The sequence below is a fragment of the Rhipicephalus microplus genome, chromosome X (assembly GCF_043290135.1).
Source record: "Rhipicephalus microplus isolate Deutch F79 chromosome X, USDA_Rmic, whole genome shotgun sequence".
NCBI lineage: Eukaryota > Metazoa > Arthropoda > Arachnida > Ixodida > Ixodidae > Rhipicephalus > Rhipicephalus microplus.
Genome location: NC_134710.1, coordinates 74695074 through 74720174, shown reverse-complemented (window position 1 = coordinate 74720174; position 25101 = coordinate 74695074). Strand labels below are relative to the sequence as shown.

The following is a 25101-nucleotide window of genomic DNA, read 5'->3' as shown; positions in this document are numbered from 1 at the left end:
CTAACATGGGAAACGATCAGTAAAAAAATTCAGCGCTCAAGGTGGGGCTCGAACCCACGACCCTGGGATTAAAAGTGTCATGCTCTACCGACTGAGCTAGCCGGGCGGACAGTATGCGTTTCAGTTTGCATCATCCCGTGCGTTCATGGTCAGAAAGGTTAAGTCGCAGAGCGAAAGAGAGGAAGGCGAAGGAAGATTGGAAAACAATCCGTGTAACATGGGAACAGATCAGTAAAAAAATGCAGCGCCGACCTTGGGGCTTGAACCAACGATTCTGAAATTAAAAGTCTCATGCTCTAGTGACTGAGCTAGCCGGGCGGATAGTACCCGTTTCAGTTTGCGTCATCCCGTGCGTTCATGGTCAGAAAGCTTAAGTCGCAGAGCGAGAGAGAGGAAGGCGAAGGAAGATTAGAAAACAATCCGTGTAACATGGAAACAGATCAGTAAAAAATGCAGTGCCCATCTTGGGGCTCAAACCCGCGGCCCTGATAATATTAGTCTCTTGCTCTACCGACTGAGCTAGCCGGGCGGACAGTACGCGTTTCAGTTTGCGTCATCTCGTGCGTTCATGGTCAGAAAGATTAAGTCGCAGAGCGAAAGAGAGGAAGGCGAAGGAAGATTAGAAAACAATCCGTGTAACATGGGAACAGATCAGTAAAAAATGCAGTGCCCATTTTGGGGCTCAAACCCGCGGCCCAAACAATATTAGTCTCTTGCTCTACCGACTGAGCTAGCCGGGCGGACAGTACCCGTTTCGGTTTGCGTCATCTCGTGCGTTCATGGTAAGAAAGATTAAGTCGCAGAGCGAAAGAGAGGAAGGCGAAGGAAGATTAGAAAACAATCCGTGTAACATGGGAACAGATCAGTAAAAAATGCAGTGCCCATTTTGGGGCTCAAACCTGCGGCCCAAATAATATTTGTCTCTTGCTCTACCGACTGAGCTAGCCGGGCGGACAGTACCCGTTTCAGTTTGCGTCATCTCTTGCGTTCATTGTCAGAGAGAATAAGTCAAAGAGTGAAGGAGAGGAAGGCGAAGAAAGATTAAAAAACAATTGCTGTAACTAGGCAACAGATTAGTAAAACAATTCAGCGCCCAACGTTTGGCTCGAACCCACGACCCTGATATTAAAAGTCTCATGCTCTACCGACTGAGCTAGCCGGGCAGACAGCACCCGTTTAATTTTGCGTCACCCCGTGCGTTCATGGTCAGAAAGCTTAAGTCAAAGAGCGAAGGAGAAAGAGGCGAAGAAAGATAGGAAAACAATCCGTCTAACATGGGAACAGATCAGTAAAAAAACACAGCGCCCAACGTGGGGCTCGAACCCACGACCCTGAGATTAAAAGCCTCATGCTCTACCAACTGAGCTAGCCGGGCAAACAGCAACCGTTTCAGTTTGCTTTACCCCGCGTGTTAATGGTCAGAAAGATTAAGTCAAAGAGCAAAGGAGAAGAAGGCAATGAAAGATTGGAAAACGATTCCTGTAACATGGGAAACGATCAGTAAAAAAAATCAGCGCTCAAGGTGGGGCTCGAACCCACGACCCTGGGAATAAAAGTCTCATGCTCTACCGACTGAGCTAGCCGGGTGGACAGTACGCGTTTCAGTTTGCATCATCCCGTGCGTTCCTGGTGAGAAAGCTTAAGTCACAGAGCAAAAGAGAGGAAAGCGAAGGAAGATTTGAAAACAATCCGTGTAACATGAGAACAGATCAGTAAAAAAATGCAGCGCCCAACTTAGGGCTTGAACCAACGATTCTGAGATTAAAAGTCTCATGCTCTACCGACTGAGCTAGCCGAGCAGACAGCAACCGTTTCAGTTTGCTTCACCCCGCGTGTTAATGGTCAGAAAGATTAAGTCAAAGAGCGAAGGAGAAGAAGGCAAAGAAAGATTGGAAAACGATTCGTGTAACATGGGAACAGATCAGTAAAAAAATGCAGCGCCCAACTTAGGGCTCGAACCCACGACCCTGGGATTAAAAGTCTCATGCTCTACCGACTGAGCTAGCCGGGCAGACAGCACCCGTTCCAGTTTGCGTCATCCCGTGCGTTCATGGTCAGAAAGCTTAAGTCAAAGAGCGAAAGAGAGGGAGGCGAAGAAAGATTGGAAAACAATCCGTGTAACATGGGAACAGATCAGTAAAAAACACAGCGCCCAACGTGGGGCTCGAACCCACGACCCTGAGATTAAAAGTCTCATGCTCTACCAACTGAGCTAGCCGGGCAAACAGCCACCGTTTCAGTTTGCTTTACCCCGCGTGTTAATGGTCAGAAAGATTAAGTGAAAGAGCGAAGGAGAAGAAGGCAAAGAAAGATTGGAAAACGATTCCTGTAACATGGGAAACGATCAGTAAAAAAATTCAGTGCTCAAGGTGGGGCTCGAACCCACGACCCTGGGATTAAAAGTCTCATGCTCTACCGACTGAGCTAGCCGGGTGGACAGTACGCGTTTCAGTTTGCATCATCCCGTGCGTTCCTGGTGAGAAAGCTTAAGTCACAGAGCAAAAGAGAGGAAGGCGAAGGAAGATTTGAAAACAATCCGTGTAACATGAGAACAGATCAGTAAAAAAATGCAGCGCCCAACTTAGGGCTTGAACAACGATTCTGAGATTAAAAGTCTCATGCTCTACCGACTGAGCTAGCCGAGCAGACAGCAACCGTTTCAGTTTGTTCACCCCGCGTGTTAATGGTCAGAAAGCTTAAGTCAAAGAGGGAAGGAGAGAGAGGCGAAGAAAGATTGGAAAACAATCCGTCTAACATGGGAACAGATCAGTAAAAAAACACAGCGCCCAACGTGGGGCTCGAACCCACGACCCTGAGATTAAAAGTCTCATGCTCTACCAACTGAGCTAGCCGGGCCAACAGCAACCGCTTCAGTTTGCTTTACCCCGCGTGTTAATGGTCAGAAAGATTAAGTCAAAGAGCGAAGGAGAAGAAGGCAAAGAAAGATTGGAAAACGATTCCTGTAACATGGGAAACGATCAGTAAAAAAATTCAGCGCTCAAGGTGGGGCTCGAACCCACGACCCTGGGATTAAAAGTCTCATGCTCTACCGACTGAGCTAGCCGGGCGGACAGTACGCGTTTCAGTTTGCATCATCCCGTGCGTTCATGGTCAGAAAGGTTAAGTCACAGAGCGAAAGAGAGGAAGGCGAAGGAAGATTGGAAAACAATCCGTGTAACATGGGAACAGATCAGTAAAAAAATACGGCGCCGACCTTGGGGCTTGAACCAACGATTCTGAGATTAAAAGTCTCATGCTCTAGTGACTGAGCTAGCCGGGCGGATAGTACCCGTTTCAGTTTGCGTCATCCCGTGCGTTCATGGTCAGAAAGCTTAAGTCGCAGAGCGAAAGAGAAGAAGGCGAAGGAAGATTAGAAAACAATCCGTGTAACATGGAAACAGATCAGTAAAAAATGCAGTGCCCATCTTGGGGCTCAAACCCGCGGCCCTGATATTATTAGTCTCTTGCTCGACCGACTGAGCTAGCCGGGCGGACAGTACCCGTTTCAGTTTCCGTCATCTCGTGCGTTCATGGTCAGAAAGATTAAGTCAAAGAGCGAAGGAGAGGAAGGCGAAGAAATATTGGAAAACAATTCCTGTAACATGGCAACAGATCAGTAAAAAATGCAGCGCCCAACGTGGGGCTTGAACCCGGGGCCCTGAGATAATTAGTCTCATGCTCTACCGACTGAGCTGGCCAGGCGGACAGTACCCGTTTCAGTTTGCGTCATCTCTTTCGTTCATGGTCAGAGAGAATAAGTCAAAGAGTGAAGGAGAGGAAGGCGAAGAAAGATTAGAAAACAATTGCTGTAACTAGGCAACACATTAGTAAAACAATTCAGCGCCCAAAGTTTGGCTCGAACCCACGACCCTGAGATTAAAAGTCTCACGCTCTACCGACTGAGCTAGCCGGGCAGACAGCACCCGTTTTAGTTTGCCTCACCCCGTGCGTTCATGGTCAGAAAGCTTAAGTCAAAGAGGGAAGGAGAGAGAGGCGAAGAAAGATTGGAAAACAATCCGTCTAACATGGGAACAGATCAGTAAAAAAACACAGCGCCCAACGTGGGGCTCGAACCCACGACCCTGAGATTAAAAGTCTCATGCTCTACCAACTGAGCTAGCCGGGCCAACAGCAACCGTTTCAGTTTGCTTTACCCCGCGTGTTAATGGTCAGAAAGATTAAGTCAAAGAGCGAAGGAGAAGAAGGCAAAGAAAGATTGGAAAACGATTCCTCTAACATGGGAAACGATCAGTAAAAAAATTCAGCGCTCAAGGTGGGGCTCGAACCCACGACCCTGGGATTAAAAGTGTCATGCTCTACCGACTGAGCTAGCCGGGCGGACAGTATGCGTTTCAGTTTGCATCATCCCGTGCGTTCATGGTCAGAAAGGTTAAGTCGCAGAGCGAAAGAGAGGAAGGCGAAGGAAGATTGGAAAACAATCCGTGTAACATGGGAACAGATCAGTAAAAAAATGCAGCGCCGACCTTGGGGCTTGAACCAACGATTCTGAGACTAAAAGTCTCATGCTCTAGTGACTGAGCTAGCCGGGCGGATAGTACCCGTTTCAGTTTGCGTCATCCCGTGCGTTCATGGTCAGAAAGCTTAAGTCGCAGAGCGAGAGAGAGGAAGGCGAAGGAAGATTAGAAAACAATCCGTGTAACATGGAAACAGATCAGTAAAAAATGCAGTGCCCATCTTGGGGCTCAAACCCGCGGCCCTGATAATATTAGTCTCTTGCTCTACCGACTGAGCTAGCCGGGCGGACAGTACCCGTTTCAGTTTGCGTCATCCCGTGCGTTCATGGTCAGAAAGCTTAAGTCGCAGAGCGAAAGAGAGGAAGGCGAAGGAAGAGTAGAAAACAATCCGTGTAACATGGAAACAGATCAGTAAAAAATGCAGTGCCCATCTTGGGGCTCAAACCCGCGGCCCTGATATTATTAGTCTCTTGCTCGACCGACTGAGCTAGCCGGGCGGACAGTACCCGTTTCAGTTTCCGTCATCTCGTGCGTTCATGGTCAGAAAGATTAAGTCAAAGAGCGAAGGAGAGGAAGGCGAAGAAATATTGGAAAACAATTCCTGTAACATGGCAACAGATCAGTAAAAAATGCAGCGCCCAACGTGGGGCTTGAACCCGGGGCCCTGAGATAATTAGTCTCATGCTCTACCGACTGAGCTGGCCAGGCGGACAGTACCCGTTTCAGTTTGCGTCATCTCTTTCGTTCATGGTCAGAGAGAATAAGTCAAAGAGCGAAGGAGAGGAAGGCGAAGAAATATTGGAAAACAATTCCTGTAACATGGCAACAGATCAGTAAAAAATGCAGCGCCCAACGTGGGGCTCAAACCCGCGGCCCTGATAATATTAGTCTCTTGCTCTACCGACTGAGCTAGCCGGGCGGACAGTACCCGTTTCAGTTTGCGTCATCTCGTGCGTTCACGGTCAGAAAGATTAAGTCAAAGAGCGAAGGAGAGGAAGGCGAAGAAAGATTAGAAAACAATTGCTGTAACTAGGCAACAGATTAGTAAAACAATTCAGCGCCCAACGTTTGGCTCGAACCCACGACCCTGAGATTAAAAGTCTCATGCTCTACCGACTGAGCTAGGCGGGCAGACAGCACCCGTTTTAGTTTGCGTCACCCCGTGCGTTCATGGTCAGAAAGATTAAGTCAAAGAGCGAAGGAGAGGGAGGCGAAGAAAGATTGGAAAACAATCCGTCTAACATGGAAACAGATCAGTAAAAAAACACAGCGCCCAACGTGGGGCTCGAACCCACGACCCTGAGATTAAAAGTCTCATGCTCTACCAACTGAGCTAGCCGTGCAGACAGCAACCGATTCAGTTTGCTTTACCCCGCGTGTTAATGGTCAGAAAGATTAAGTCAAAGAGCGAAGGAGAAGAAGGCAAAGAAAGATTGGAAAACGATTCCTGTAACATGGGAAACGATCAGTGAAAAAATTCAGCGCTCAAGGTGGGGCTCGAACCCACGACCCTGGGATTAAAAGTCTCATGCTCTACCGACTGAGCTAGCCGGGTGGACAGTACGCGTTTCAGTTTGCATCATCCCGTGCGTTCCTGGTGAGAAAGCTTAAGTCACAGAGCAAAAGAGAGGAAGGCGAAGGAAGATTTGAAAACAATCCGTGTAACATGAGAACAGATCAGTAAAAAAATGCAGCGCCCAACTTAGGGCTTGAACCAACGATTCTGAGAATAAAAGTCTCATGCTCTACCGACTGAGCTAGCCGAGCAGACAGCAACCGTTTCAGTTTGCTTCACCCCGCGTGTTAATGGTCAGAAAGATTAAGTCAAAAAGCGAAGGAGAAGAAGGCAAAGAAAGATTGGAAAACGATTCGTGTAACATGGGAACAGATCAGTAAAAAAATGCAGCGCCCAACTTAGGGCTCGAACCCACGACCCAGGGATTAAAAGTCTCAAGCTCTACCGACTGAGCTAGCCGGGCAGACAGCACCCGTTCCAGTTTGCGTCACCCCGTGCGTTCATGGTCAGAAAGCTTAAGTCAAAGAGCGAAAGAGAGGGAGGCGAAGAAAGATTGGAAAACAATCCGTGTAACATGGGAACAGATCAGTAAAAAAACACAGCGCCCAACGTGGGGCTCGAACCCACGACCCTGAGATTAAAAGTCTCATTCTCTACCGACTGAGCTAGCCGGGCGGACAGTACGCGTTTCAGTTTGCATCATCCCGTGCGTTCATGGTCAGAAAGGTTAAGTCACAGAGCGAAAGAGAGGAAGGCGAAGGAAGATTGGAAAACAATCCGTGTAACATGGGAACAGATCAGTAAAAAAATGCAGCGCCGACCTTGGGGCTTGAACCAACGATTCTGAGATTAAAAGTCTCATGCTCTAGTGACTGAGCTAGCCGGGCGATAGTACCCGTTTCAGTTTGCGTCATCCCGTGCGTTCATGGTCAGAAAGCTTAAGTCGCAGAGCGAAAGAGAGGAAGGCGAAGGAAGATTAGAAAACAATCCGTGTAACATGGAAACAGATCAGTAAAAAATGCAGTGCCCATCTTGGGGCTCAAACCCGCGGCCCTGATAATATTAGTCTCTTGCTCTACCGACTGAGCTAGCCGGGCGGACAGTACCCGTTTCAGTTTGCGTCATCTCGTGCGTTCTTGGTCAGAAAGATTAAGTCGCAGAGCGAAAGAGAGGAAGGCGAAGGAAGATTAGAAAACAATCCGTGTAACATGGGAACAGATCAGTAAAAAATGCAGTGCCCATCTTGGGGCTCAAACCCGCGGCCCAAATAATATTAGTCTCTTGCTCTACCGACTGAGCTAGCCGGGCGGACAGTACCCGTTTCAGTTTGCGTCATCTCGTGCGTTCACGGTCAGAAAGATTAAGTCAAAGAGCGAAGGAGAGGAAGGCGAAGAAAGATTAGAAAACAATTGCTGTAACTAGGCAACAGATTAGTAAAACAATTCAGCGCCCAACGTTTGGCTCGAACCCACGACCCTGAGATTAAAAGTCTCATGCTCTACCGACTGAGCTAGGCGGGCAGACAGCACCCGTTTTAGTTTGCGTCACCCCGTGCGTTCATGGTCAGAAAGATTAAGTCAAAGAGCGAAGGAGAGGGAGGCGAAGAAAGATTGGAAAACAATCCGTCTAACATGGAAACAGATCAGTAAAAAAACACAGCGCCCAACGTGGGGCTCGAACCCACGACCCTGAGATTAAAAGTCTCATGCTCTACCAACTGAGCTAGCCGTGCAGACAGCAACCGATTCAGTTTGCTTTACCCCGCGTGTTAATGGTCAGAAAGATTAAGTCAAAGAGCGAAGGAGAAGAAGGCAAAGAAAGATTGGAAAACGATTCCTGTAACATGGGAAACGATCAGTGAAAAAATTCAGCGCTCAAGGTGGGGCTCGAACCCACGACCCTGGGATTAAAAGTCTCATGCTCTACCGACTGAGCTAGCCGGGTGGACAGTACGCGTTTCAGTTTGCATCATCCCGTGCGTTCCTGGTGAGAAAGCTTAAGTCACAGAGCAAAAGAGAGGAAGGCGAAGGAAGATTTGAAAACAATCCGTGTAACATGAGAACAGATCAGTAAAAAAATGCAGCGCCCAACTTAGGGCTTGAACCAACGATTCTGAGAATAAAAGTCTCATGCTCTACCGACTGAGCTAGCCGAGCAGACAGCAACCGTTTCAGTTTGCTTCACCCCGCGTGTTAATGGTCAGAAAGATTAAGTCAAAAAGCGAAGGAGAAGAAGGCAAAGAAAGATTGGAAAACGATTCGTGTAACATGGGAACAGATCAGTAAAAAAATGCAGCGCCCAACTTAGGGCTCGAACCCACGACCCAGGGATTAAAAGTCTCAAGCTCTACCGACTGAGCTAGCCGGGCAGACAGCACCCGTTCCAGTTTGCGTCACCCCGTGCGTTCATGGTCAGAAAGCTTAAGTCAAAGAGCGAAAGAGAGGGAGGCGAAGAAAGATTGGAAAACAATCCGTGTAACATGGGAACAGATCAGTAAAAAAACACAGCGCCCAACGTGGGGCTCGAACCCACGACCCTGAGATTAAAAGTCTCATTCTCTACCGACTGAGCTAGCCGGGCGGACAGTACGCGTTTCAGTTTGCATCATCCCGTGCGTTCATGGTCAGAAAGGTTAAGTCACAGAGCGAAAGAGAGGAAGGCGAAGGAAGATTGGAAAACAATCCGTGTAACATGGGAACAGATCAGTAAAAAAATGCAGCGCCGACCTTGGGGCTTGAACCAACGATTCTGAGATTAAAAGTCTCATGCTCTAGTGACTGAGCTAGCCGGGCGATAGTACCCGTTTCAGTTTGCGTCATCCCGTGCGTTCATGGTCAGAAAGCTTAAGTCGCAGAGCGAAAGAGAGGAAGGCGAAGGAAGATTAGAAAACAATCCGTGTAACATGGAAACAGATCAGTAAAAAATGCAGTGCCCATCTTGGGGCTCAAACCCGCGGCCCTGATAATATTAGTCTCTTGCTCTACCGACTGAGCTAGCCGGGCGGACAGTACCCGTTTCAGTTTGCGTCATCTCGTGCGTTCTTGGTCAGAAAGATTAAGTCGCAGAGCGAAAGAGAGGAAGGCGAAGGAAGATTAGAAAACAATCCGTGTAACATGGGAACAGATCAGTAAAAAATGCAGTGCCCATCTTGGGGCTCAAACCCGCGGCCCAAATAATATTAGTCTCTTGCTCTACCGACTGAGCTAGCCGGGCGGACAGTACCCGTTTCAGTTTGCGTCATCTCGTGCGTTCATGGTCAGAAAGATTAAGTCGCAGAGCGAAAAAGAGGAAGGCGAAGGAAGATTGGAAAACGATTCCTGTAACATGGGAAACGATCAGTAAAAAAATTCAGCGCTCAAGGTGGGGCTCGAACCCACGACCCTGGGAAAAAAAGTCTCATGCTCTACCGACTGAGCTAGCCGGGCGGACAGTACGCGTTTCAGTTTGCGTCATCTCTTGCGTTCATTGTCAGAGAGAATAAGTCAAAGAGTAAAGGAGAGGAAGGCGAAGAAAGATTAGAAAACAATTGCTGTAACTAGGCAACAGATTAGTAAAACAATTCAGCGCCCAACGTTTGGCTCGAACCCACGACCCTGGGATAAAAGTCTCATGCTCTACCGACTGAGCTAGCCGGGTGGACAGTACGCGTTTCAGTTTGCATCATCCCGTGCGTTCATGGTGAGAAAGCTTAAGTCACAGAGCAAAAGAGAGGAAGGCGAAGAAAGATTGGAAAACAATCCGTGTAACATGGGAACACATCAGTAAAAAAAACACAGCGCCCAACGTGGGGCTCGAACCCACGACCCTGAGATTAAAAGTCTCATGCTCTACCGACTCAGCTAGCCGGGCGGAGAGTACACGTTTCAGTTTGCTTCACCCCGTGTGTTAATGGTCAGAAAGAGTAAGTCAAAGAGCGAAGGAGAAGAAGGCAAAAAAAGATGGGAAAACGATTCCTGTAACATGGGAAACGATCCGTAAAAAAATTCAGCGCCCAACGTGGGGCTCGAACCCACGACCCTGAGATTAAAAGTTTCATGCTCTACCGACTGAGCTAGCCGGGCGGCCAGTACGCGTTTCAGTTTGCGTCATCCCGAGCGTTCATGGTCAGAAAGCTTAAGTCACAGAGCGAAAGAGAGGAAGGCGAAGGAAGATTGGAAAACAATCCGTGTAACATGGGAACAGATCAGTAAAAAAATGCAGCGCCAACTTAGGGCTTGAATTTACGACCTTGAGATTAAAAGCCTCATGCTCTATGGACTGAGCTAGCTGGGCAGACGGCCCCCGTTTATGTTGCGTCACCCCGTCCGTTCATGGTCAAAAAGTTTAAGTGAAAGAGCGAAGGAGAGGGAGGCGAAGAAAGATTGGAAAACAATCCGTGTAATATGGGAACAGATCAATAAAAATGCAGCGCCCAACGTGGCGCTCGAACCCACGACCCTGAAATTAAAAGTCTCATGGTCTACCGACTGAGCAAGCCGGGCGGACAGCACGCGTTTCAGTTTGCGTCATCCCGTGCGTTCATGGTCAGAAAGGTCAAGTCACAGAGCGAAAGAGAGGAAGGCGAAGGAAGATTGGAAAACAATCCGTGTAACATGGGAACAGATCAGTAAAAAATGCAGCGCCGAACTTGGGGCTTGAACCAACGATTCTGAGAATAAAAGTCTCATGCTCTAGCGACTGAGCTAGCCGGGCGGATAGTACCCGTTTCAGTTTGCGTCATCCCGTGCGTTCATGGTCAGAATCCTTAAGTCGCAGAGCGAAAGAGAGGAAGGCGAAGGAAGATTAGAAAACAATCCGTGTAACATGGGAACAGATCAGTAAAAAATGCAGTGCCCATCTTGGGGCTCAAACCCGCGGCCCTGATAATATTAGTCTGTTGCTCTACCGACTGAGCTAGCCGGGCGGACAGTACCCGTTTCAGTTTGCATCATCTCGTGCGTTCATGGTCAGAAAGATTAAGTCAAAGAGCGAAGGAGAGGAAGGCGAAGAATTATTGGAAAACAATTCCTGTAACATGGCAACAGATCAGTAAAAAATGCAGTGCCCAACGTGGGGTTCGAACCCGCGGCCCTGAGATAATTAGTCTCATGCTCTACCGACTGAGCTAGCCAGGCGGACAGTACCCGTTTCAGTTTGCGTCATCTCTTGCGTTCATGGTCAGAGAGATTAAGTCAAAGTGTGAAGGAGAGGAAGGCGAAGAAAGATTAGAAAACAATTGCTGTAACTAGGCAACAGATTAGTAAAACAATTCAGCGCCCAACGTTTGGCTCGAACCCACGACCCTGAGATTAAAAGTCTCATGCTCTACCGACTGAGCTAGCCGGGCAGACAGCACCCGTTTTAGTTTGCGTCACCCCGTGCGTTCTTGGTCAGAAAGATTAAGTCAAAGAGCGAAGGAGAGGGAGGCGAAGAAAGATTGGAAAACAATCCGTCTAACATGGGAACAGATCAGTAAAAAAACACAGCGCCCAACATGGGGCTCGAACCCACGACCCTGAGATAAAAAGTCTCATGCTCTACCAACTGAGCTAGCCGTGCAGACAGCAACGGTTTCAGTTTGCTTTACCCCGCGTGTTAATGGTCAGAAAGATTAAGTCAAAGAGCGAAGGAGAAGAAGGCAAAGAAAGATTGGAAAACGATTCCTGTAACATGGGAAACGATCAGTAAAAAAATTCAGCGCTCAAGGTGGGGCTCGAACCCACGACCCTGGGATTAAATGTCTCATGCTCTACCGACTGAGCTAGCCGGGCGGACAGTACGCGTTTCAGTTTGCATCATCCCGTGCGTTCATGGTCAGAAAGGTTAAGTCACAGAGCGAAAGAGAGGAAGGCGAAGGAAGATTGGAAAACAATCCGTGTAACATGGGAACAGATCAGTAAAAAAATACAGCGCCGACCTTGGGGCTTGAACCAACGATTCTGAGATTAAAAGTCTCATGCTCTAGTGACTGAGCTAGCCGGGCGGATAGTACCCGTTTCAGTTTGCGTCATCCCGTGCGTTCATGGCCAGAAAGCTTAAGTCGCAGAGCGAAAGAGAGGAAGGCGAAGGAAGATTAGAAAACAATCCGTGTAACATGGAAACAGATCAGTAAAAAATGCAGTGCCCATCTTGGGGCTCAAACCCGCGGCCCTGATAATATTAGTCTCTTGCTCTACCGACTGAGCTAGCCGGGCGGACAGTACCCGTTTCAGTTTGCGTCATCTCGTGCGTTCATGGTCAAAAAGATTAAGTCGCAGAGCGAAAGAGAGGAAGGCGAAGGAAGGTTAGAAAACAATCCGTGTAACATGGGAACAGATCAGTAAAAAATGCAGTGCCCATCTTGGGGCTCAAACCCGCGGCCCTAATAATATTAGTCTCTTGCTCTACCGACTGAGCTAGCCGGGCGGACAGTACCCATTTCAGTTTGCGTCAACTCGTGCGTTCATGGTCAGAAACATTAAGTCAAAGAGCGAAGGAGAGGAAGGCGAAGAAATATTGGAAAACAATTCCTGTAACATGGCAACAGATCAGTAAAAAATGCAGCGCCCAACGTGGGGCTTGAACCCGCGGCCCTAGGATTAAAAGTCTCATGCTCTACCGACTGAGCTACCCGGGTGGACAGTACGCGTTTCAGTTTGCATCATCCCGTGCGTTCATGGTGAGAAAGCTTAAGTCACAGAGCAAAAGAAAGGAAGGCGAAGAAAGATTGGAAAACAATTCCTGTAACATGGGAACAGATCAGTAAAAAATGCAGTGCCCATCTTGGGGCTCAAACCCGCGGCCCTAATAATATTAGTCTCTTGCTCTACCGACTGAGCTGGCCAGGCGGACAGTACCCGTTTCAGTTTGCGTCATCTCTTGCGTTCATGGTCAGAGAGAATAAGTCAAAGAGTGAAGGAGAGGAAGGTGAAGAAAGATTAGAAAACAATTGCTGTAACATGGCAACAGATTAGTAAAAAAATTCAGCACCGAACGTTTGGCTCGAACCCATGACCCTGAGATTAAAAGTCTCATGCTCTACCGACTGAGCTAGCCGGGCAGACAGCACCCATTCCAGTTTGCGTCACCCCGCGTGTTAATGGTCAGAAAGATTAAGTCAAAGAGCGAAGGAGAAGAAGGCAAAGAAAGATTGGAAAACAATTCCTGTAACATGGGAAACGATCAGTAAAAAAATTCAGCGCTCAAGGTGGGGCTCGAACCCACGACCGTGGGATTAAAAGTCTCATGCTCTACCGACTGAGCTACCCGGGTGGACAGTACGCGTTTCAGTTTGCATCATCCCGTGCGTTCATGGGGAGAAAGCTTAAGTCACAGAGCAAAAGAGAGGAAGGCGAAGGAAGATTTGAAAACAATCCGTGTAACATGAGAACAGATCAGTAAAAAAATGCAGCGCCCAACTTAGGGCTTGAACCAACGATTCTGAGATTAAAAGTCTCATGCTCTACCGACTGAGCTAGCCGAGCAGACAGCAACCGTTTCAGTTTGCCTCACCCCGCGTGTTAATGGTCAGAAAGATTAAGTCAAAGAGCGAAGGAGAAGAAGGCAAACAAAGATTGGAAAACCATTCCTGTAACATGGGAACAGATCAGTAAAAAATGCAGCGCCCAACTTAGGGCTTGAACCAACGATTCTGAGATTAAAAGTCTCATGCTCTACCGACTGAGCTAGCCGGGCAGACAGCACCCATTCCAGTTTGCGTCACCCCGTGCGTTCATGGTCAGAAAGCTTAAGTCAAAGAGCGAAAGAGAGGGAGGCGAAGAAAGATTGGAAAACAATCCGTGTAACATGGGAACAGATCAGTAAAAAAACACAGCGCTCAACGTGGGGCTCGAACCCACGACCCTGAGATTAAAAGTCTCATGCTCTACCGACTGAGCTAGCCGGGCAGTCCGTACCCGTTTCAGTTTGCGTAATCCCGTGAGTTCATGGTCAGAAAGCTTAAGTCACAGAGCGAAAGAGAGGAAGGCGAAAAAAGATTGGAAAACAATCCGTGTAACATGGGAACAGATCAGTAAAAAAATTCAGCGCCCAACGTTTGGCTCGAACCCACGACCCTGAGATTAAAAGTCTCATGCTCTACCGACTGAGCTAGCCGGGCAGACAGCACCCGTTTCAGTTTGTGTCACCCCGTGCGTTTATGGTCAGAAAGCTTAAGTCAAAGAGCGAAAGAGAGGGAGGCGAAGGAAGATTAGAAAACACTCCGTGTAATATGGGAACAGATCAGTAAAAAAGGCAGCGCCGATCTTGGGGCTCGAACCCGCGGCCCTGAGATTATTAGTCTCATGCTCTATTGACTGAGCTAGCCGGGCAGACAGCAACCGTTTCAGTTTGCTACATCCCGTGTGTTAATGGTCAGAAAGATTAAGTCAAAGAGCGAAGGAGAAGAAGGCAAAGAAAGATTGGAAAACGATTCCTGTAACATGGGAACAGATGAGTAAAAAAATGCAGCGCGCAACTAGAGGCTGGAACCAACGACCCTGAGATTAAAAGTCTCATGCTCTACCAACTGAGCTAGCCGTGCAGACAGCAACCGTTTCAGTTTGCTTTACCCCGCGTGTTAATGGTCAGAAAGATTAAGTCAAAGAGCGAAGGAGAAGAAGGCAAAGAAAGATTGGAAAACGATTGCTGTAACATGCGAAACCATCAGTAAAAAAATTCAGCGCTCAAGGCGGGGCTCAAACTCACGACCCTGGGATCAAAAGTCTCATGCTCCACCGACTTAGCTAGCCGGGCGGACAGTACCCGTTTCAGTTTGCGTCATCTCGTGTGTTCATGGTCAGAAAGCTTAAGTCACAGAGCGAAAGAGAGGAAGGCGAAGGAAGATTGGAAAACAATCCGTGTAACATAGGAACAAATCATTAAAAAAATGCAGCGCCCCAATTCGGCTTGAACCAACGACTCTTAGATTAAAAGTCTCATGCTCTACCAACTGAGCGAGCCGGGCAGACAGCAATCGTTTCAGTTTGCTTCACCCCGTGTGTTCATGGTCAGAAATAATAAATCAATGAGCGAAGGAGAGGAAGGCAAAGAAAGAGTGGAAAACAATTCCTGTAACGTGGGAACAAATCAGTGAAACAATTTAGCGCCCAACGTGGGGCTCGAACCCATGACCCTGACATTAAAAGTCTCATGCTCTACCGACTGAGTTAGCCGGGCAGTCAGTACCCGTTTCAGTTTGCGTAATCCCGTGCGTTCATGGTCAGAAAGATTAAGTCAAAAAGTGAAGGAGAGGAAGGCGAAAAAAGATTAGAAAACAATTCCTGTAACATGGCAACAGATTAGTAAAAAAATTCAGCACCGAACGTTTGGCTCGAACCCATGACCCTGAGATTAAAATTCTCATGCTCTACCGACTGAGCTAGCCGGCAGACAGTACCTGTTTCAGTTTGCGTAATCCCGTGCGTTCATGGTCAGAAAGATTAAGTCAAAAAGTGAAGGAGAGGAAGGCGAAAAAAGATTAGAAAACAATTCCTGTAACATGGCAACAGATCAGTAAAAAAATTCAGCACCGAACGTTTGGCTCGAACCCATGACCCTGAGATTAAAATTCTCATGCTCTACCGACTGAGCTAGCCGGGCAGACAGTACCTGTTTCAGTTTGCGTGATCTCGTGCGTTCATGGTCAGAAAGATTAAGTCAAAAAGTGAAGGAGAGGAAGGCGAAAAAAGATTAGAAAACAATTCCTGTAACATGGCAACAGATTAGTAAAAAAATTCAGCACCGAACGTGTGACTCGAACCCACGACCCTGAGATTAAAAGTCTCATGCTCTACCGACTGAGCTAGCCGGGCGGAGAGTACACGTTTGAGTTTGCTTCACCCCGTGTGTTAACAGTCAGAAAGAGTAAGTCAAAGAGCGAAGGAGAAGAAGGCCAAAAAAAGATGGGAAAACAATTCCTGTAACATGGGAAACGATCAGTAAAAAAATTCAGCGCCCAACGTGGGGCTCGAACCCACGACCCTGAGATTAAAAGTCTCATGCTCTACCGACTGAGCTAGCCGGGCGGACAGTACGCGTTTCAGTTTGCGTCATCCCGAGCGTTCATGGTCAGAAAGCTTAAGTCACAGAGCGAAAGAGAGGAAGGCGAAGGAAGATTGGAAAACAATCAGTGTAACATGGGAACAGATCAGTAAAAAAATGCAGCGCCAACTTAGGGCTTGAATTTACGACCTTGAGATTAAAAGCCTCATGCTCTAAGGACTGAGCTAGCTGGGCAGACGGCCCCCGTTTATGTTGCGTCACCCCGTCCGTTCATGGTCAAAAAGTTTAAGTGAAAGAGCGAAGGAGAGGGAGGCGAAGAAAGATTGGAAAACAATCCGTGTAATATGGGAACAGATCAATAAAAATGCAGCGCCCAACGTGGGGCTCGAACCCACGACCCTGAAATTAAAAGTCTCATGCTCTACCGACTGAGCTAGCCGGGCGGACAGCACGCGTTTCAGTTTGCGTCATTCCGTGCGTTCATGGTCAGAAAGGTTAAGTCACAGAGCGAAAGAGAGGAAGGCGAAGGAAGATTGGAAAACAATCCGTGTAACATGGGAACAGATCAGTAAAAAAATGCAGCGCCGAACTTGGGGCTTGAACCAACGATTCTGAGATTAAAAGTCTCATGCTCTAGCGACTGAGCTAGCCGGGCGGATAGTACCCGTTTCAGTTTGCGTCATCCCGTGCGTTCATGGTCAGAATCCTTAAGGCGCAGAGCGAAAGAGAGGAAGGCGAAGGAAGATTAGAAAACAATCCGTGTAACATGGGAACAGATCAGTAAAAAATGCAGTGCCCATCTTGGGGCTCAAACCCGCGGCCCTGATAATATTAGTCTCTTGCTCTGCCGACTGAGCTAGCCGGGCGGACAGTACGCGTTTCAGTTTGCATCATCCCGTGCGTTCATGGTCAGAAAGGTTAAGTCACAGAGCGAAAGAGAGGAGGCGAAGGAAGATCGGAAAACAATCCGTGTAACATGGGAACAGATCAGTAAAAAAATGCAGCGCCGACCTTGGGGCTTGAACCAACGATTCTGAGATTAAAAGTCTCATGCTCCAGTGACTGAGCTAGCCGGGCGGATAGTACCCGTTTCAGTTTGCGTCATCCCGTGCGTTCATGGTCAGAAAGCTTAAGTCGCAGAGCGAAAGAGAGGAAGGCGAAGGAAGATTAGAAAACAATCCGTGTAACATGGAAACAGATCAGTAAAAAATGCAGTGCCCATCTTGGGGCTCAAACCCGCGGCCCTGATAATATTAGTCTCTTGCTCTACCGACTGAGCTAGCAGGGCGGACAGTACCTGTTTCAGTTTGCGTCATCTCGTGCGTTCATGGTCAGAAAGATTAAGTCGCAGAGCGAAAGAGAGGAAGGCGAAGAAAGATTAGAAAACAATCCGTGTAACGTGGGAACAGATCAGTAAAAAATGCAGTGCCCATCTTGGGGCTCAAACCCGCGGCCCTAATAATATTAGTCTCTTGCTCTACCGACTGAGCTAGCCGGGCGGACATTACCCGTTTCAGTTTGCGTCATCTCGTGCGTTCATGGTCAGAAAGATTAAGTCAAAGAGCGAAGGAGAGGAAGGCGAAGAAATATTGGAAAACAATTCCTGTAACATGGCAACAGATCAGTAAAAAATGCAGCGCCCAACGTGGGGCTTGAACCCGCGGCCCTGAGATAATTAGTCTCATGCTCTACCGACTGAGCTGGCCAGGCGGACAGTACCCGTTTCAGATTGCGTCATCTCTTGCGTTCATGGTCAGAGAGAATAAGTCAAAGAGTGAAGGAGAGGAAGGCGAAGAAAGATTAGAAAACAATTGCTGTAACTAGGCAACAGATTAGTAAAACAATTCAGCGCCCAACGTTTGGCTCGAACCCACGACCCTGAGATTAAAAGTCTCACGCTCTACCGACTGAGCTAGCCGGGCAGACAGCACCCGTTTTAGTTTGCGTCACCCCGTGCGTTCATGGTCAGAAAGCTTAAGTCAAAGAGCGAAGGAGAGAGAGGCGAAGAAAGATTGGAAAACGATTCCTGTAACATGGGAAACGATCAGTAAAAAAATTCAGCAATCAAGGTGGGGCTCGAACCCACGACCCTGGGATTAAAAGTCTCATGCTCTACCGACTGAGCTAGCCGGGTGGACAGTACGCGTTTCAGTTTGCATCATCCCGTGCATTCATGGTGAGAAAGCTTAAGTCACAGAGCAAAAGAGAGGAAGGCGAAGGAAGATTTGAAAACAATCCGTGTAACATGAGAACAGATCAGTAAAAAAATGCAGCGCCCAACTTAGGGCTTGAACCAACGATTCTGAGATTAAAAGTCTCATGCTCTACCGACTGAGCTAGCCGGGCAGACAGCACCCATTCCAGTTTGCGTCACCCCGTGCGTTCATGGTCAGAAAGCTTAAGTCAAAGAGCGAAAGAGAGGGAGGCGAACAAAGATTGGAAAATAATCCGTGTAACATGGGAACAGATCAGTAAAGAAACACAGCGCCCAACGTGGGGCTCGAACCCACGACCCTGAGATTAAAATTCTCATGCTCTACCGACTGAGCTAGCCGGGCAGTCCGTTCCCGTTTCAGTTTGCGTAATCCCGTGAGTACATGGTCAGAAAGCTTAAGTCACAGAGCGAAAGAGAGGAAGGCGAAAAAAGATTAGAAAACAATTCCTGTAACATGGCAACAGATTAGTAAAAAAATTCAGCGCCCAACGTTTGGCTCGAACCCACGAACCTGAGATTATTAGTCTCATGCTCTACCGACTGAGCTAGCTGGGCAGACAGTACCTGTTTCAGTTTGCGTCAACTCGTGCGTTCGTGGTCAGAAAGATTAAGTCAAAAAGTGAAGGAGAGGAAGGCGAAAAAAGATTAGAAAACAATTCCTGTAACATGGCAACAGATTAGTAAAAAAATTCAGCACCGAACGTTTGGCTCGAACCCATGACCCTGAGATTAAAAGTCTCATACTCTACCGACTGAGCTAGCCGGGCAGACAGCACCCATTCCAGTTTGCGTCACCCCGTGCGTTCATGGTCAGAAAGCTTAAGTCAAAGAGCGAAAGAGAGGGAGGCGAAGAAAGATTGGAAAACAATCCGTGTAACATGGGAACAGATCAGTAAAAAAACACAGCGCCCAACGTGGGGCTCGAACCCACGACCCTGAGATTAAAAGTCTCAAGCTCTACCGACTGAGCTAGCCGGGCAGTCAGTACCCGTTTCAGTTTGCGTAATCCCGTGAGTTCATGGTCAGAAAGCTTAAGTCACAGAGCGAAAGAGAGGAAGGCGAAAAAAGATTAGAAAACAATTGCTGTAACTAGGCAACAGAATTGTAAAAAAATTCAGCGCCCAACGTTTGGCTCGAACCCACGACCCTGAGATTAAAAGTCTCATGCTCTACCGACTGAGCTAGCCGGGCAGACAGCACCCGTTTCAGTTTGTGTCACCCCGTGCGTTTATGGTCAGAAAGCTTAAGTCAAAGAGCGAAAGAGAGGGAGGCGAAGGAAGATTAGAAAACACTCCGTGTAATATGGGAACAGATCAGTAAAAAAGGCAGCGCCGATCTTGGGGCTCGAACCCGCGGCCCTGAGATTATTAGTCTCATGCTCTATTGACTGAGCTAGCCGGGCAGACAGCAACCGTTTCAGTTGTCTACATCCCGTGTGTTAATGGTCAGAAAGATTAAGTCAAAGAGCGAAGGAGAAGAAGGCAAAGAAAGATTGGAAAACGATTCCTGTAACATGGGAACAGATGAGTAAAAAAATGCAGCGCGCAACTAGAGGCTGGAACCAACGACCCTGAGATTAAAAGTCTCATGCTCTACCAACTGAGCTAGCCGTGCAGACAGCAACCGTTTCAGTTTGCTTTACCCCGCGTGTTAATGGTCAGAAAGATTAAGTCAAAGAGCGAAGGAGAAGAAGGCAAAGAAAGATTGGAAAACGATTGCTGTAACATGCGAAACCATCAGTAAAAAAATTCAGCGCTCAAGGCGGGGCTCAAACTCACGACCCTGGGATCAAAAGTCTCATGCTCCACCGACTTAGCTAGCCGGGCGGACAGTACCCGTTTCAGTTTGCGTCATCTCGTGTGTTCATGGTCAGAAAGCTTAAGTCACAGAGCGAAAGAGAGGAAGGCGAAGGAAGATTGGAAAACAATCCGTGTAACATAGGAACAAATCATTAAAAAAATGCAGCGCCCCAATTCGGCTTGAACCAACGACTCTTAGATTAAAAGTCTCATGCTCTACCAACTGAGCGAGCCGGGCAGACAGCAATCGTTTCAGTTTGCTTCACCCCGTGTGTTCATGGTCAGAAATAATAAATCAATGAGCGAAGGAGAGGAAGGCAAAGAAAGAGTGGAAAAGAATTCCTGTAACGTGGGAACAAATCAGTGAAACAATTTAGCGCCCAACGTGGGGCTCGAACCCAAGACCCTGAGATTAAAAGTCTCATGCTCTACCGACTGAGCTAGCCGGGCAGACAGGCCCTGTTTCAGTTTGCGTCACCCCATGCGTTCATGGTCAGAAAGCTTTAGTCAAAGAGCGAAGGAGAAGAAGGCGAAGAAAGATTGGAAAACAATCCGTGTAACATAGGAACAGATCAGTAAAAAAATGCAGCGCCCAAAATAGGGCTTCAATCCACGACTCCGAGATTAAAAGTCTCATGCTCTACCGACATAGCTAGCCGGGCAGACAGCACCCGTTCCAGTTTGCGTCACCCCGTGCGTTCATGGTCAGAAAGCTTTAGTCAAAGAGCGAAAGAGAGCGAGGCGAAGAAAGATTGGAAAACAATCCGTGTAACATGGGAACAGATCCGTAAAAAACACAGCGCCCAACGTGGGGCTCGAACCCATGACCCTGACATTAAAAGTCTCATGCTCTACCGACTGAGTTAGCCGGGCAGTCAGTACCCGTTTCAGTTTGCGTAATCCCGTGCGTTCATGGTCAGAAAGATTAAGTCAAAAAGTGAAGGAGAGGAAGGCGAAAAAAGATTAGAAAACAATTCCTGTAACATGGCAACAGATTAGTAAAAAAATTCAGCACCGAACGTTTGGCTCGAACCCATGACCCTGAGATTAAAATTCTCATGCTCTACCGACTGAGCTAGCCGGCAGACAGTACCTGTTTCAGTTTGCGTAATCCCGTGCGTTCATGGTCAGAAAGATTAAGTCAAAAAGTGAAGGAGAGGAAGGCGAAAAAAGATTAGAAAACAATTCCTGTAACATGGCAACAGATTAGTAAAAAAATTCAGCACCGAACGTTTGGCTCGAACCCATGACCCTGAGATTAAAATTCTCATGCTCTACCGACTGAGCTAGCCGGGCAGACAGTACCTGTTTCAGTTTGCGTGATCTCGTGCGTTCATGGTCAGAAAGATTAAGTCAAAAAGTGAAGGAGAGGAAGGCGAAAAAAGATTAGAAAACAATTCCTGTAACATGGCAACAGATTAGTAAAAAAATTCAGCACCGAACGTGTGACTCGAACCCATGACCCTGAGATTAAAAGTCTCATGCTCTACCGACTGAGCTAGCCGGGCAGACAGCACCCGTTTCAGTTTGCGTCACCCCGTGCGATCATGGTAAGAAAGCTTAATTCAAAGAGCGAAGGAGAGGGAGGCGAAGAAAGATTAGAAAACAATCCGTCTAACATGGGAACAGATCAATAAAAAATGCAGCGCCCAACGTGGGGCTCGAACCCACGACCCTGAGATTAAAAGTCTCATGCTCTACCGACTGAGCTAGCCGGGCGGAGAGTACACGTTTGAGTTTGCTTCACCCCGTGTGTTAACAGTCAGAAAGAGTAAGTCAAAGAGCGAAGGAGAAGAAGGCCAAAAAAAGATGGGAAAACAATTCCTGTAACGTGGGAAACGATCAGTAAAAAAATTCAGCGCCCAACGTGGGGCTCGAACCCACGACCCTGAGATTAAAAGTCTCATGCTCTACCGACTGAGCTAGCCGGGCGGACAGTACGCGTTTCAGTTTGCGTCATCCCGAGCGTTCATGGTCAGAAAGCTTAAGTCACAGAGCGAAAGAGAGGAAGGCGAAGGAAGATTGGAAAACAATCAGTGTAACATGGGAACAGATCAGTAAAAAAATGCAGCGCCAACTTAGGGCTTGAATTTACGACCTTGAGATTAAAAGCCTCATGCTCTAAGGACTGAGCTAGCTGGGCAGACGGCCCCCGTTTATGTTGCGTCACCCCGTCCGTTCATGGTCAAAAAGTTTAAGTGAAAGAGCGAAGGAGAGGGAGGCGAAGAAAGATTGGAAAACAATCCGTGTAATATGGGAACAGATCAATAAAAATGCAGCGCCCAACGTGGGGCTCGAACCCACGACCCTGAAATTAAAAGTCTCATGCTCTACCGACTGAGCTAGCGGGGCGGACAGCACGCGTTTCAGTTTGCGTCATTCCGTGCGTTCATGGTCAGAAAGGTTAAGTCACAGAGCGAAAGAGAGGAAGGCGAAGGAAGATTGGAAAACAATCCGTGTATCATGGGAACAGATCAGTAAAAAAATGCAGCGCCGAACTTGGGGCTTGAGCCAACGATTCTGAGATTAAAAGTCTCATGCTCTAGCGACTGAGCTAGCCGGGCGGATAGTACCCGTTTCAGTTTGCGTCATCCCGTGCGTTCATGGTCAGAATCCTTAAGGCGCAGAGCGAAAGAGAGGAAGGCGAAGGAAGATTAGAAAACAATCCGTGTAACATGGGAACAGATCAGTAAAAAATGCAGTGCCCATCTTGGGGCTCAAACCCGCGGCCCTGATAATATTAGTCTCTTGCTCTGCCGACTGAGCTAGCCGGGCGGACAGTACGCGTTTCAGTTTGCATCATCCCGTGCGTTCATGGTCAGAAAGGTTAAGTCACAGAGCAAAAGAGAGGAGGCGAAGGAAGATCGCAAAACAATCCGTGTAACATGGGAACAGATCAGTAAAAAAATGCAGCGCCGACCTTGGGGCTTGAACCAACGATTCTGAGATTAAAAGTCTCATGCTCCAGTGACTGAGCTAGCCGGGCGGATAGTACCCGTTTCAGTTTGCGTCATCCCGTGCGTTCATGGTCAGAAAGCTTAAGTCGCAGAGCGAAAGAGAGGAAGGCGAAGGAAGATTAGAAAACAATCCGTGTAACATGGAAACAGATCAGTAAAAAATGCAGTGCCCATCTTGGGGCTCAAACCCGCGGCCCTGATAATATTAGTCTCTTGCTCTACCGACTGAGCTAGCAGGGCGGACAGTACCTGTTTCAGTTTGCGTCATCTCGTGCGTTCATGGTCAGAAAGATTAAGTCGCAGAGCGAAAGAGAGGAAGGCGAAGAAAGATTAGAAAACAATCCGTGTAACGTGGGAACAGATCAGTAAAAAATGCAGTGCCCATCTTGGGGCTCAAACCCGCGGCCCTAATAATATTAGTCTCTTGCTCTACCGACTGAGCTAGCCGGGCGGACATTACCCGTTTCAGTTTGCGTCATCTCGTGCGTTTATGGTCAGAAAGATTAAGTCAAAGAGCGAAGGAGAGGAAGGCGAAGAAATATTGGAAAACAATTCCTGTAACATGGCAACAGATCAGTAAAAAATGCAGCGCCCAACGTGGGGCTTGAACCCGCGGCCCTGAGATAATTAGTCTCATGCTCTACCGACTGAGCTGGCCAGGCGGACAGTACCCGTTTCAGATTGCGTCATCTCTTGCGTTCATGGTCAGAGAGAATAAGTCAAAGAGTGAAGGAGAGGAAGGCGAAGAAAGATTAGAAAACAATTGCTGTAACTAGGCAACAGATTAGTAAAACAATTCAGCGCCCAACGTTTGGCTCGAACCCACGACCCTGAGATTAAAAGTCTCACGCTCTACCGACTGAGCTAGCCGGGCAGACAGCACCCGTTTTAGTTTGCGTCACCCCGTGCGTTCATGGTCAGAAAGCTTAAGTCAAAGAGCGAAGGAGAGAGAGGCGAAGAAAGATTGGAAAACAATCCGTCTAACAGGGGAACAGATCAGTAAAAAAACACAGCGCCCAACGTGGGGCTCTAACCCACGACCCTGAGATTAAAAGTCTCATGCTCTACCAACTGAGCTAGCCGGGCAAACAGCAACCGTTTCAGTTTGCTTTACCCCGCGTGTTAATGGTCAGAAAGATTAAGTCAAAGAGCGAAAGAGAAGAAGGCAAAGAAAGATTGGAAAACGATTCCTGTAACATGGGAAACGATCAGTAAAAAAATTCAGCAATCAAGGTGGGGCTCGAACCCACGACCCTGGGATTAAAAGTCTCATGCTCTACCGACTGAGCTAGCCGGGTGGACAGTACGCGTTTCAGTTTGCATCATCCCGTGCATTCATGGTGAGAAAGCTTAAGTCACAGAGCAAAAGAGAGGAAGGCGAAGGAAGATTTGAAAACAATCTGTGTAACATGAGAACAGATCAGTAAAAAAATGCAGCGCCCAACTTAGGGCTTGAACCAACGATTCTGAGATTAAAAGTCTCATGCTCTACCGACTGAGCTAGCCGGGCAGACAGCACCCATTCCAGTTTGCGTCACCCCGTGCGTTCATGGTCAGAAAGCTTAAGTCAAAGAGCGAAAGAGAGGGAGGCGAACAAAGATTGGAAAACAATCCGTGTAACATGGGAACAGATCATTAAAGAAACACAGCGCCCAACGTTGGGCTCGAACCCACGACCCTGAGATTAAAATTCTCATGCTCTACCGACTGAGCTAGCCGGGCAGTCCGTTCCCGTTTCAGTTTGCGTAATCCCGTGAGTACATGGTCAGAAAGCTTAAGTCACAGAGCGAAAGAGAGGAAGGCGAAAAAAGATTAGAAAACAATTCCTGTAACATGGCAATAGATTAGTAAAAAAATTCAGCGCCCAACGTTTGGCTCGAACCCACGAACCTGAGATTATTAGTCTCACGCTCTACCGACTGAGCTAGCTGGGCAGACAGTACCTGTTTCAGTTTGCGTCAACTCGTGCGTTCGTGGTCAGAAAGATTAAGTCAAAAAGTGAAGGAGAGGAAGGCGAAAAAAGATTAGAAAACAATTCCTGTAACATGGCAACAGATTAGTAAAAAAATTCAGCACCGAACGTTTGGCTCGCAGCCATGACCCTGAGATTAAACGTCTCATGCTCTACCGACTGAGCTAGCCGGGCAGACAGCACCCATTCCAGTTTGCGTCACCGCGT

General features: G+C 47.8%; 1 protein-coding gene and 60 non-coding genes across 61 annotated transcripts in view; all 61 read right to left on the bottom strand.

Moving 5' to 3' along the window:
• The window catches only part of LOC119176671 (unextended protein), a 418752-nt gene that overhangs the window by 117534 nt on the left and 276117 nt on the right, over nucleotides 1-25101 (bottom strand). The gene's annotated exons all lie outside the window — the stretch shown is intronic.
• TRNAK-UUU (transfer RNA lysine (anticodon UUU)) lies at nucleotides 1091-1163 on the bottom strand. The gene has a single exon. It is a non-coding gene; the product is annotated as a tRNA-Lys (tRNA).
• TRNAK-UUU (transfer RNA lysine (anticodon UUU)) lies at nucleotides 1303-1375 on the bottom strand. The gene has a single exon. It is a non-coding gene; the product is annotated as a tRNA-Lys (tRNA).
• Nucleotides 1515-1582, bottom strand: TRNAK-UUU (transfer RNA lysine (anticodon UUU)). The gene has a single exon. It is a non-coding gene; the product is annotated as a tRNA-Lys (tRNA).
• TRNAK-UUU (transfer RNA lysine (anticodon UUU)) lies at nucleotides 1727-1799 on the bottom strand. The gene has a single exon. It is a non-coding gene; the product is annotated as a tRNA-Lys (tRNA).
• On the bottom strand, nucleotides 1939-2011 carry TRNAK-UUU (transfer RNA lysine (anticodon UUU)). Its single transcript has one exon. It is a non-coding gene; the product is annotated as a tRNA-Lys (tRNA).
• Nucleotides 2150-2222, bottom strand: TRNAK-UUU (transfer RNA lysine (anticodon UUU)). Its single transcript has one exon. It is a non-coding gene; the product is annotated as a tRNA-Lys (tRNA).
• Nucleotides 2362-2429, bottom strand: TRNAK-UUU (transfer RNA lysine (anticodon UUU)). The gene has a single exon. It is a non-coding gene; the product is annotated as a tRNA-Lys (tRNA).
• On the bottom strand, nucleotides 2784-2856 carry TRNAK-UUU (transfer RNA lysine (anticodon UUU)). Its single transcript has one exon. It is a non-coding gene; the product is annotated as a tRNA-Lys (tRNA).
• On the bottom strand, nucleotides 2996-3068 carry TRNAK-UUU (transfer RNA lysine (anticodon UUU)). Its single transcript has one exon. It is a non-coding gene; the product is annotated as a tRNA-Lys (tRNA).
• On the bottom strand, nucleotides 3630-3702 carry TRNAI-AAU (transfer RNA isoleucine (anticodon AAU)). Its single transcript has one exon. It is a non-coding gene; the product is annotated as a tRNA-Ile (tRNA).
• On the bottom strand, nucleotides 3842-3914 carry TRNAK-UUU (transfer RNA lysine (anticodon UUU)). The gene has a single exon. It is a non-coding gene; the product is annotated as a tRNA-Lys (tRNA).
• Nucleotides 4054-4126, bottom strand: TRNAK-UUU (transfer RNA lysine (anticodon UUU)). Its single transcript has one exon. It is a non-coding gene; the product is annotated as a tRNA-Lys (tRNA).
• TRNAI-AAU (transfer RNA isoleucine (anticodon AAU)) lies at nucleotides 5111-5183 on the bottom strand. The gene has a single exon. It is a non-coding gene; the product is annotated as a tRNA-Ile (tRNA).
• Nucleotides 5534-5606, bottom strand: TRNAK-UUU (transfer RNA lysine (anticodon UUU)). The gene has a single exon. It is a non-coding gene; the product is annotated as a tRNA-Lys (tRNA).
• TRNAK-UUU (transfer RNA lysine (anticodon UUU)) lies at nucleotides 5746-5818 on the bottom strand. Its single transcript has one exon. It is a non-coding gene; the product is annotated as a tRNA-Lys (tRNA).
• Nucleotides 5958-6025, bottom strand: TRNAK-UUU (transfer RNA lysine (anticodon UUU)). Its single transcript has one exon. It is a non-coding gene; the product is annotated as a tRNA-Lys (tRNA).
• TRNAK-UUU (transfer RNA lysine (anticodon UUU)) lies at nucleotides 6382-6454 on the bottom strand. The gene has a single exon. It is a non-coding gene; the product is annotated as a tRNA-Lys (tRNA).
• TRNAK-UUU (transfer RNA lysine (anticodon UUU)) lies at nucleotides 6594-6666 on the bottom strand. The gene has a single exon. It is a non-coding gene; the product is annotated as a tRNA-Lys (tRNA).
• Nucleotides 7439-7511, bottom strand: TRNAK-UUU (transfer RNA lysine (anticodon UUU)). Its single transcript has one exon. It is a non-coding gene; the product is annotated as a tRNA-Lys (tRNA).
• On the bottom strand, nucleotides 7651-7723 carry TRNAK-UUU (transfer RNA lysine (anticodon UUU)). The gene has a single exon. It is a non-coding gene; the product is annotated as a tRNA-Lys (tRNA).
• On the bottom strand, nucleotides 7863-7930 carry TRNAK-UUU (transfer RNA lysine (anticodon UUU)). Its single transcript has one exon. It is a non-coding gene; the product is annotated as a tRNA-Lys (tRNA).
• TRNAK-UUU (transfer RNA lysine (anticodon UUU)) lies at nucleotides 8287-8359 on the bottom strand. The gene has a single exon. It is a non-coding gene; the product is annotated as a tRNA-Lys (tRNA).
• On the bottom strand, nucleotides 8499-8571 carry TRNAK-UUU (transfer RNA lysine (anticodon UUU)). The gene has a single exon. It is a non-coding gene; the product is annotated as a tRNA-Lys (tRNA).
• On the bottom strand, nucleotides 9344-9416 carry TRNAK-UUU (transfer RNA lysine (anticodon UUU)). Its single transcript has one exon. It is a non-coding gene; the product is annotated as a tRNA-Lys (tRNA).
• On the bottom strand, nucleotides 9768-9840 carry TRNAK-UUU (transfer RNA lysine (anticodon UUU)). Its single transcript has one exon. It is a non-coding gene; the product is annotated as a tRNA-Lys (tRNA).
• Nucleotides 9980-10052, bottom strand: TRNAK-UUU (transfer RNA lysine (anticodon UUU)). The gene has a single exon. It is a non-coding gene; the product is annotated as a tRNA-Lys (tRNA).
• On the bottom strand, nucleotides 10400-10472 carry TRNAK-UUU (transfer RNA lysine (anticodon UUU)). The gene has a single exon. It is a non-coding gene; the product is annotated as a tRNA-Lys (tRNA).
• On the bottom strand, nucleotides 11033-11105 carry TRNAI-AAU (transfer RNA isoleucine (anticodon AAU)). Its single transcript has one exon. It is a non-coding gene; the product is annotated as a tRNA-Ile (tRNA).
• Nucleotides 11245-11317, bottom strand: TRNAK-UUU (transfer RNA lysine (anticodon UUU)). Its single transcript has one exon. It is a non-coding gene; the product is annotated as a tRNA-Lys (tRNA).
• On the bottom strand, nucleotides 11457-11529 carry TRNAK-UUU (transfer RNA lysine (anticodon UUU)). Its single transcript has one exon. It is a non-coding gene; the product is annotated as a tRNA-Lys (tRNA).
• On the bottom strand, nucleotides 11669-11741 carry TRNAK-UUU (transfer RNA lysine (anticodon UUU)). Its single transcript has one exon. It is a non-coding gene; the product is annotated as a tRNA-Lys (tRNA).
• On the bottom strand, nucleotides 12514-12586 carry TRNAK-UUU (transfer RNA lysine (anticodon UUU)). Its single transcript has one exon. It is a non-coding gene; the product is annotated as a tRNA-Lys (tRNA).
• Nucleotides 13149-13221, bottom strand: TRNAK-UUU (transfer RNA lysine (anticodon UUU)). The gene has a single exon. It is a non-coding gene; the product is annotated as a tRNA-Lys (tRNA).
• Nucleotides 13361-13433, bottom strand: TRNAK-UUU (transfer RNA lysine (anticodon UUU)). Its single transcript has one exon. It is a non-coding gene; the product is annotated as a tRNA-Lys (tRNA).
• Nucleotides 13572-13644, bottom strand: TRNAK-UUU (transfer RNA lysine (anticodon UUU)). Its single transcript has one exon. It is a non-coding gene; the product is annotated as a tRNA-Lys (tRNA).
• On the bottom strand, nucleotides 13784-13856 carry TRNAK-UUU (transfer RNA lysine (anticodon UUU)). The gene has a single exon. It is a non-coding gene; the product is annotated as a tRNA-Lys (tRNA).
• Nucleotides 13996-14068, bottom strand: TRNAK-UUU (transfer RNA lysine (anticodon UUU)). Its single transcript has one exon. It is a non-coding gene; the product is annotated as a tRNA-Lys (tRNA).
• On the bottom strand, nucleotides 15054-15126 carry TRNAK-UUU (transfer RNA lysine (anticodon UUU)). Its single transcript has one exon. It is a non-coding gene; the product is annotated as a tRNA-Lys (tRNA).
• On the bottom strand, nucleotides 15689-15761 carry TRNAK-UUU (transfer RNA lysine (anticodon UUU)). The gene has a single exon. It is a non-coding gene; the product is annotated as a tRNA-Lys (tRNA).
• Nucleotides 15902-15974, bottom strand: TRNAK-UUU (transfer RNA lysine (anticodon UUU)). The gene has a single exon. It is a non-coding gene; the product is annotated as a tRNA-Lys (tRNA).
• TRNAK-UUU (transfer RNA lysine (anticodon UUU)) lies at nucleotides 16322-16394 on the bottom strand. Its single transcript has one exon. It is a non-coding gene; the product is annotated as a tRNA-Lys (tRNA).
• TRNAI-AAU (transfer RNA isoleucine (anticodon AAU)) lies at nucleotides 17589-17661 on the bottom strand. The gene has a single exon. It is a non-coding gene; the product is annotated as a tRNA-Ile (tRNA).
• TRNAK-UUU (transfer RNA lysine (anticodon UUU)) lies at nucleotides 17801-17873 on the bottom strand. Its single transcript has one exon. It is a non-coding gene; the product is annotated as a tRNA-Lys (tRNA).
• Nucleotides 18225-18297, bottom strand: TRNAK-UUU (transfer RNA lysine (anticodon UUU)). The gene has a single exon. It is a non-coding gene; the product is annotated as a tRNA-Lys (tRNA).
• On the bottom strand, nucleotides 18437-18509 carry TRNAK-UUU (transfer RNA lysine (anticodon UUU)). The gene has a single exon. It is a non-coding gene; the product is annotated as a tRNA-Lys (tRNA).
• TRNAI-AAU (transfer RNA isoleucine (anticodon AAU)) lies at nucleotides 18649-18721 on the bottom strand. The gene has a single exon. It is a non-coding gene; the product is annotated as a tRNA-Ile (tRNA).
• Nucleotides 19073-19145, bottom strand: TRNAK-UUU (transfer RNA lysine (anticodon UUU)). Its single transcript has one exon. It is a non-coding gene; the product is annotated as a tRNA-Lys (tRNA).
• TRNAK-UUU (transfer RNA lysine (anticodon UUU)) lies at nucleotides 19285-19357 on the bottom strand. The gene has a single exon. It is a non-coding gene; the product is annotated as a tRNA-Lys (tRNA).
• On the bottom strand, nucleotides 20343-20415 carry TRNAK-UUU (transfer RNA lysine (anticodon UUU)). The gene has a single exon. It is a non-coding gene; the product is annotated as a tRNA-Lys (tRNA).
• Nucleotides 20766-20838, bottom strand: TRNAK-UUU (transfer RNA lysine (anticodon UUU)). Its single transcript has one exon. It is a non-coding gene; the product is annotated as a tRNA-Lys (tRNA).
• On the bottom strand, nucleotides 21401-21473 carry TRNAK-UUU (transfer RNA lysine (anticodon UUU)). Its single transcript has one exon. It is a non-coding gene; the product is annotated as a tRNA-Lys (tRNA).
• Nucleotides 21612-21684, bottom strand: TRNAK-UUU (transfer RNA lysine (anticodon UUU)). The gene has a single exon. It is a non-coding gene; the product is annotated as a tRNA-Lys (tRNA).
• On the bottom strand, nucleotides 21825-21897 carry TRNAK-UUU (transfer RNA lysine (anticodon UUU)). The gene has a single exon. It is a non-coding gene; the product is annotated as a tRNA-Lys (tRNA).
• On the bottom strand, nucleotides 22245-22317 carry TRNAK-UUU (transfer RNA lysine (anticodon UUU)). Its single transcript has one exon. It is a non-coding gene; the product is annotated as a tRNA-Lys (tRNA).
• Nucleotides 23512-23584, bottom strand: TRNAI-AAU (transfer RNA isoleucine (anticodon AAU)). Its single transcript has one exon. It is a non-coding gene; the product is annotated as a tRNA-Ile (tRNA).
• Nucleotides 23724-23796, bottom strand: TRNAK-UUU (transfer RNA lysine (anticodon UUU)). Its single transcript has one exon. It is a non-coding gene; the product is annotated as a tRNA-Lys (tRNA).
• TRNAK-UUU (transfer RNA lysine (anticodon UUU)) lies at nucleotides 23936-24008 on the bottom strand. Its single transcript has one exon. It is a non-coding gene; the product is annotated as a tRNA-Lys (tRNA).
• Nucleotides 24360-24432, bottom strand: TRNAK-UUU (transfer RNA lysine (anticodon UUU)). The gene has a single exon. It is a non-coding gene; the product is annotated as a tRNA-Lys (tRNA).
• TRNAK-UUU (transfer RNA lysine (anticodon UUU)) lies at nucleotides 24572-24644 on the bottom strand. Its single transcript has one exon. It is a non-coding gene; the product is annotated as a tRNA-Lys (tRNA).
• TRNAI-AAU (transfer RNA isoleucine (anticodon AAU)) lies at nucleotides 24784-24856 on the bottom strand. Its single transcript has one exon. It is a non-coding gene; the product is annotated as a tRNA-Ile (tRNA).